Genomic DNA, 7,102 nt, shown 5'->3' with positions numbered 1-7,102 from the left:
CCTTTCTAACAGGGACTTATAAAGGGCAGCAGTGTGACATCAAACAGGAAAAACTCTGCTGTCCACATCCTCTGTGCTGTAATCGGTCCATTTGAAGAAAGTGCAAAGACCTCAACACGGAAGGCATGTTGGTTTCCCTAGAGAGAGAAACACAGTCATACACACACACACACACACACACACACACACACACACACACACCTACCTCATTTTCAAGCCAGCTTTCCAAAAAGTGGATGTGTGGGCAAAAATTATCTGCAATTCTGGGATGTCTGTTGACCTGCTCCACCCACCTCCACCAGGAAGGGAGAAAGCAGCAGCCTCCCAAGTGACCCAGCTTCAGACAGGCGCCTGAAATCCTATTGTAATCCTATTCAGCATTAAATAATTAAATAAAAATTGCAATTATTGTGGGTTCAAAAACAAGATGCCTTGAAATAAAATTGAATTTTTAAAAATGACTTGGACTTTTTATTAAAACAAAAATAACTTGCTTTGCCCTTTTTTGAGACAGGATAAAATGAGGACTAAAGGGGATGAATCCAACAGAGGGATAGTCCTTGCTATAGGATCAGGGACATAGGAACAGAAAATTTAATATTGGAAAAGCCAAGGAAACTGAGCCCCAGCAGGATTAAATAGTTTACCCAAAAATATATAAGTAATAATAAGGGTGATTCAGTGGATAGGGCACAAAACTCGAATTCAAAATCCAGCTAACTAGTTGTGACTCTGGACAAGTCATTTAACTCAGCCTCAGTTTCCTCATCCATAAAATAGACCTACCACCCAGGATTCTCCTGAGAATAAAAAGATATTGGATTTTTAAAGGTTCTTTGCAAACTTTAAAGCACTATATAAAGGATGGCGATTATCTTTTTTTTGGTGGGAGGACAAGGTAATTGGGGTTAAATGACTTGCCCAGAGTCACAGCTAGTAAATATTAAGTGTCTTGAGACTGGATTTGAACTCAGGACTCCAGGGCTGGTGTTCTATCTATTGCATTATCTAACTGCCCCCAGAATCGATATGATTAACAAGGAGAAAAGCCAGGATTTGAATTTAGTCCTTTTGACTCCAAAGCCAATGAGCTGTCTTTTGCTTCCATGTTGGGGAGCTTTTTTTTTTTTTTTTTGTAGGAGTGAGACATCTGAATCTAGGCCCCAAGAGAGCAAAAAACTTAATTTTAAATTAGTGACAAATTAGGGAATTGGGTTTTTTGGTTTTGTTACATATTAAATGTCTAAGAAATAATATTTTAAAGAATGCTTCCTCATTTTCCTTCTTTTATGTATTCCAGACTCTTATTTGTTTATTCAGGATTGAGAGGAGATTTGACGTAAGCTTTTCCACTAATAATGTATCTTTAGATAAATCACGTCATCTGTGTGGGTCTCAGTTTTCTCATCTATAAAATAGGGTTTGGACTAGCTGATATCTAACAGTTCCCTGTCAGCTTGGATATTTTCTGATTGAATTAATGGAGCAAGGATATATTTAGGGTCTTATGTCCAGCAAGATGCTATGGAGAACATGGAAGTATAATCCAGTCAACATAAAGGGAGCCCCCATTGCAAAATCCTTTCCTGAGGCATTTTTCAAGAAGTACACAGTAAGGTGCTACCTCCACCTGTTGATATCCTAACTAAACTACAAGTTCTAACTTAAATCTCATCCTTTTTACATTGATAAAAAATCTCCTGAGTCTCAGAGGAACAAATTGGTGTAAAGTCATTGAGTCAAAAATGAAATACAGGTTATCTGACTCTGAGATCAGCAGATCAGCTGAATAAAGCAGCACTTTACTTTCTTTTACACATTTATTCTAATTTGTATGATATTTATTTGTACCTACTCCACCTGTGTCCTTCATCCCATCCCCCTTGCAGCAGATTACCCTCTCAATAATCATCTCTCTCTCTCTCTCTCTCTCTTTCTCTCTCTCTCTCTCTCTCTTTCACACACACACACACACACACACACACACACACACACACACGCACACATACATCTTCGGTCACTATTTCCTTTCCTTAATTACTTCAAATATACTTGTCTCTCAGATCCTTAAAAAACAAAAACAAAAACAAATCTTCACTAGATGCTCAAGTTTTCATCATGTCTCTCTCCCTCCTTTTCTTAGCCAAATTTGTAGGAAAAAAAATAACCTGTCTATATTGGTTGCTTCCACATCCTCTCCTCCCTCTCACTTTTCAGCCCTTTGCAATCTGGGTTCTGACCTCATCACTCAACTGAAACTGCTCTCTCCAAAAGCTATTGGTGTCCCCTTCCTGGCCAATTTGGTGGTCTTTCTGAGTCCCCATCCTCGACCTCTCTGATATATTTAATACCTTGTCTTTTTGGACATTTTCTTCTTGAATTTTGTGACATTACTTCTCTTCTGACTCTTCCCTCCCACCTGTCTGATGATTTGTTACTATCCTTTGCTGAATGACCATACATCTAATGCTTAATATATGCGAGTGCACTTCAAGCCTCTGATTTGAGCACTAGTTTCTTTTCTTTCTATAGTCACTTTGACCTCATGGGCTCTCATGATTTCATACACATATATGTTTCCTAGCTGTGTGATCCTGGGCGCGTGCACACACACACACATACACACACACACGCAAATATATAAATGGATGATTTCCTGATCTATGAATCCAGCCCGAGTCTTTCTCCTGAGTTCCAAATCTGAGCAATTAGTCCAATAGACTAGTTGTGTATTAGACATTTCAGATCGGATGGACATCTCAAATTCAAAATAACCAAAACAACTCATGTTTCCTTCAAAACTCTTCTATCAAAAATTTTCCCTATTCACTACATCCAGCTCTTCCCTACTTCTGTTCTAGTCTCTCAAGTTCATAACTTCAGACTTATCCTTAAATTCTTATTCCCCTTCTTTCCCCCATATCCAATCTGTTGTCAAAATTCTATATGCATTGCCTTTGTCACATTCCACCCCTCTGGTACGCAGCCCTCCTGGTTGATCATGCTTCACATCTTTCCCTACTCCAGTCCATTCTCTACTCAGTTGTCAAAATCATCTTCTTACAGTACAGGTCTGACCATGTCACTCACATCTCTGACCCCCCTTCAGTAAACTCTGTAGGCTCCTTATCACCTTCGGGATTAACTCTAAAGTTCTCTATGTGGCTCCTTGAGCCTTTCATGACTTGACTTCCTCCCATGCTGCCTTTCTCATCTTTCCCCTTACTTGCCCCCACAGAATCTGTAATCCACACACACAAGGCATGCCATCATCTTCCGACTCTGGGCATTTGCACTGTCTGTCTTCTGGTGTCCGGAGTGCTCTTCGTACCCAGCCCTACCTCCTGGCTTCTTTCAAGTCACAACAAAGATCTCACCTTCTGCACAAAGCCTTTCCTGAGCCCCCTTTCTGCTAGAGCCTTCCCTCTACTGATGATCTAATTCTCTCCAATTTAACTTAAATATAACTGGTTTGTATATAGTTTTCATTCTTGAGAGAAAGAATTGTGTGGCTTTTATTTTTTGTATCCTCAGTACTTGGCACAGTTCCTAGCATATAGACTCTTAATGAATGTTTGTGGCCTTATGTGACTGATTATCCCAGATTTATCTTATTCCCCTATTCTAAATTCCTGGAAGACAGGATTTAAACTATGCTTTTTTTTTTTTTTTTTTTTGCCTTCCCTTTTCCCAGAAAAGGACTCTACTTACCAAAGCAGATTGGTCCTGGCTCTGTAACTTGTCTTTTGAGAATTGTCTGGGACACAGAGAGGTTAAATAATTGCCCAGAGTAACTCAACTGGTCTGATTCAGACTCAGCAAGGAAGACTGAGAGACGGGCTTACTCTCTGTTATACTATACTCTTATTCAACTTTAGATCTTTCCCAGTCCATGGCAGAATTCTGTGAGCATAAAGTAGGTACTTTAAAAACATTTGCAGAATGTTTAATGAACGAATAATGCAAGTATATATACAAACAAGTTTTAAAACCTTTTTGTGTTTCCAGCTCTCCACTGGGTTCTTGGGGAAATAGATTTAGATAAGGCAGAGACCCTGTCCTCATGTAGCTTCCTGGCCTACTAATAAGAAATAAAAGAAGCCCAACGGTTACTACTGCTGTTCTAAACTTCAAGATGTATTCTCTTAGCTCATTTAAAATCCCAAGATTTTTAACCAGAAGTGATCAGACCCTGAAAAAAACTAGCTCATTTCTCCCAACTCACAAGTAATTTAAGCTAGAAATTTGGTTTATTGGTTTCCTTAACAGATAAGGAAACTGAGACTCAGAGGAACACATTGGTGTTGCCAGGGGTCACACAGCTAGTAAATCTCAGAGGCCATATTTGTATTCATCTGCTCTTGACTACAGGGATAGTGCTCTATTTGCTGTAGCACTTAGCTACCTGGGTTTATTAGTTTCCGAGTGGGAAGCTTCTCTGTAATGTGGTCAAGTAGAAATGAGTTTTTAATTCAGATTTTGCCCATTTATTAGCTATATGACTCAGCACATCTGTGGAATAGGCACAAGAATGCTTGATATATTCATACTGAACTGAGAAGCATGGACAGGATGGCAAAAGCACTTTCTATGCCTTAAAACAGTAGTGTCAACCTCAAATAGAAATGGGAACACTAAGTTTTAGGTAAGGGTACCTGCAGGGCAAATAATGACTTAGAAAAATCACATGCTGGCTTTATCTATGTTCTGTTGTATTTTTAGGCAGCGGGGTGGCACCAGGGTGCTCAGAGTGTTGGACCTGAAGTAAGGAAAATCTTGAGTACAAATCCCAAGATATTGGGCAAGTCACTTAAATCTATTTGCCTTAATCTCTTGGTAAAGAACATGATAAACCACTCCACTGTCTTTCCTGAGAAAAACTCCACGTACAGTATGGTCCACTGGATCATAGAGTCAGACACAACTGAGCAACAACAAAATTATATTTTTATTTATTTTATTAAGTACATTTTAATGTGTTTTTGGCCACACTTAGTTTGTTGCATTGGGCTGCATGTTTTACTTTGAAGTGTCATATGAGGGGAGATATCTTTTTATCATCATCATTGTTATCTCCTTGATCTTCATCATTGTTAGCAATTTGATTTCCTGACAGATTAGATGGTGATATTATCCATGTTTTATATATCACACAACTATAAAAATTAAGTGATTTTTTTCTGTGGTTAATAAGTGACACAATGTGAAGATGACTCCAGATCTCCAAGTTCCTGATCCTAGATATAATTATTGGACAACCCCAATGCTAAAGAATCATTCATAATTAGCAACGTTGTCTTATTATAGTCTCATATGACAAATTAAACATCAGTACTGCACTAGAATTAATATTGTAGAACAAAGAATTAGACATTCTCTCAACTAGTCTTTTTTTGTTCTGTCTCTCCAAGAGGATTTTTTTTTCATTCAGTTGCACAGATTAATATGTAAATGGGCCTTTGAAGAAACTCTTATTTTCTTCTCATTACTGAATTTGACAGCATACTGTACCTTTGGATACATCTGCATCTTTAATAAACCTGTTCCTTGAGTCCCCCAAAATGGTATAAGATAGCATAGTGCAGAAATTGTAAAACTTTTTGATCTCAGTATCCCTTTATACTCTTTTAAAAAATTCATTTATTTGTTTTTGCAATTGGGGTTAGGTGACTTGCCCAGAATCACCAGCCAGGAAGTAAGTGTCTGAGATCGGATTTGAACTCAGGTCCTCCTGACTTCACAGCCGGTACTCTATCCACTGAACCACCTAGCTGCCCCCCCCCTTATATTCTTGAAAATTATTGAGGAATCCCTCAAAGAGTTTGTGCTTATGTGGGTATATTAAACATTAATATAATCTTATTATATTAAATATTAACATAATCTTAGAATTAATATAAAAATAGTTTTGGTCTCATGGACCCCCTGAAAGTCTCAGGGATTCCCAGACAAACTTTTGGAGCTTCTGGTATAGTAGAAAGCTCAATCAATAAAAGAAGTACTGTTTAGTACTTTATGATCATGGACAATTCATTCTCTTGTTGTGCCTCAATTTCCCCATCTGTAAAAAGAATTGGTTCAGAAGAAATCTAAAGGCCCTCTCAGTTTGAAATTCTACAGGTTATGGGCCAAAGATGCATGTCTATTCCTGCTCTTTGCATCTAGAGGGCACTCATCTTTCAAAGTTCAGATCAGCTACTCAGTGTAATGATGGGAACCAATTACTGACCTCCGAGGGTTGCGTGAAGCTGGAAGTTCTGAAGACAACAAGACGCAAACAGTCTATTTTGTTCCTATTCAGGAGTCATTGGAATTTATTCCAAGTACAGCCATGAGGTAAGCATAAGGAGACTTGATACCAGAACTTCCTGGGCTCAGGGTGGGACTCTTCAAGAGGGCACTAAAGTCTAGAGGCTTATAAGGGAGTCTGACCTTTTACGGAGTGGGAGAAGGAAGAGGGTAATGGCAGCTAGCCTGCTCTGGGAATTCTGCCCAGTGGCCTGGCATCCTACAAGTTTGCCTAGTTTGCTATGTGGAGGACATCTGTCAGTCAGTCAGTCAACAAGCATTTATTATCCACTTACTATGTGCTAGGCACTGTGCCAAATGTTAGGGATACAAAGAAAGGCAAAAAACAGTCTTTATTCATTAGAAGAGAATCATTGGATTCAAAATTTGGGGGAATGTAAGAGTTCATATAATCTGATCCCATCATTTTATAAATGTGGAAACTGAGATACACAAAAAAGATTTGCATTACCTGAGATCCTAAGAGAAATAAGTAACAAAGCTAAAATTCATACCCAAGCCCTCTGACTCCAAGTACAATACTATTTCCACCATAAGTGTTTCCAATTTCTAGCGTGCATTTTTATTTGAAGATCAGAAAAAATAATTGAATGTCTGAAAAAAAAACTATTTAAGGGCTTACTACATGTCCTGCTTTGCACAAAGTGTTATAGGGATATGAATAAAAAAGCAAAAAACACAAATTTTAATTTGGTTAGATTAGGTTAATGAATGTTTTTCTAACCCACTAGTTAGTAAACTGCCAAAAGTACACTGCACATAGTAGGTGCATGCAGAGATGTGAATGCTGGTG

This window comes from Antechinus flavipes, chromosome 5, assembly GCF_016432865.1.
Source record: "Antechinus flavipes isolate AdamAnt ecotype Samford, QLD, Australia chromosome 5, AdamAnt_v2, whole genome shotgun sequence".
Classification (NCBI taxonomy): domain Eukaryota; kingdom Metazoa; phylum Chordata; class Mammalia; order Dasyuromorphia; family Dasyuridae; genus Antechinus; species Antechinus flavipes.
This window is presented reverse-complemented; position numbering follows the sequence as displayed.